The 1,118-nt window shown below is 37.4% G+C and overlaps 1 long non-coding RNA gene across 1 annotated transcript in view; it reads right to left on the bottom strand.

The window, feature by feature from the left end:
• Positions 1–276: 276 nt before the first annotated feature.
• Positions 277–1,118, bottom strand: part of LOC106879786 (uncharacterized) — a 28,060-nt gene continuing 27,218 nt past the window's right edge. Inside the window, exon 3 of the long non-coding RNA XR_001410667.2 lies at positions 277–529. This is a non-coding gene — a long non-coding RNA (uncharacterized LOC106879786). The remainder of the gene's footprint in view (positions 530–1,118) is intronic.

Raw genomic sequence — 1,118 nt, 5'->3', positions numbered from 1 at the left:
TGTGTGTGTGTGTGTGTGTGTGTGTGTGTATACATACATATATATATATATATATATATATATGTTCATTTCCACAACAAATTTTACCGCTTCCATCTCCCAGATTCACTCGCAAAGAATTAATCAGCTCGGGGCTACAGTAGAAGACATTTGCCCAAGGTACCACACTGCAGGACTTAACCCAAAACCACATGGTTGTAAAGTGAGCTTCTTGACCACACAACCACGCCTTTCAAGAACCTCAATTCTTCAACCTGCGTATAACAAGAAACAAAGGGTCGAATATGAACTTACAAAGTTTGCTTAAAGTGGCTATCATCACCACAATGACAACGATGAATGGTCGCGCAACACCATGGAAGTTGAAATTGGCAATGCTGAGATCGTCTTCAGGTTCTGTACAGTTGGTAATTTTAAGACCAGATTCTCCTCTGCTACATACACATACTGTAGGTGCAGGAAATATCATAGCTAAAATTAACAACGTTAACAGCACATCCATGCTGTGTTTGGTAATTGCAAACATCGTCTGGAACGAGAAAAGTAAATTATTTAAAGGATATTTTCATTTGATTCTTATAATCACAAACACTCTTCCCCCAGGAGAAACCAATAGTCTTTGACAGTTAATAATTTATTTTTTAAGGCAAACTTTTTTGTTAAAATTGACAAGAATTCCTGACTCTACAACTTACATAGAAGGAAGGGTCATTCACCAAATTGTCATTAGGCATAAGGCCTGACATTTTAGGGAAGGGGGCTAGTCGATTATATCAACCCCAGTGCATAACTAGTACTTATTTCATCAGCCCTAAAACGATGAAAGGTGAAGCTGACCTCGGCAGAATTTGAACTTGGAACGTTATTGTTGGAGGAAATGCTGCTAAGCATTTTGTCTGGCATGATAATGATTCTGCCAGCTCACTGCCTTAATAATAGTGATAATAATAATAATAATAATAATAATAATAATAATAATGATGATGATGATGATGATGATAATAATAATCTGTTCTACTAAAGGCACAAGGCCTGGAATTTGCAGGGAAGGGATAAGTTGATTACATCGACCCTGATGTTTCACTGGTACTTGATTTATCGACCCCCCCCCCAAAAAA

This window comes from Octopus bimaculoides, chromosome 19 (assembly GCF_001194135.2).
Source record: "Octopus bimaculoides isolate UCB-OBI-ISO-001 chromosome 19, ASM119413v2, whole genome shotgun sequence".
Lineage (NCBI taxonomy): Eukaryota > Metazoa > Mollusca > Cephalopoda > Octopoda > Octopodidae > Octopus > Octopus bimaculoides.
The sequence above is the reverse complement of the archived record's forward strand: the minus strand, read 5'-3'. Positions and strand labels throughout refer to the sequence as shown.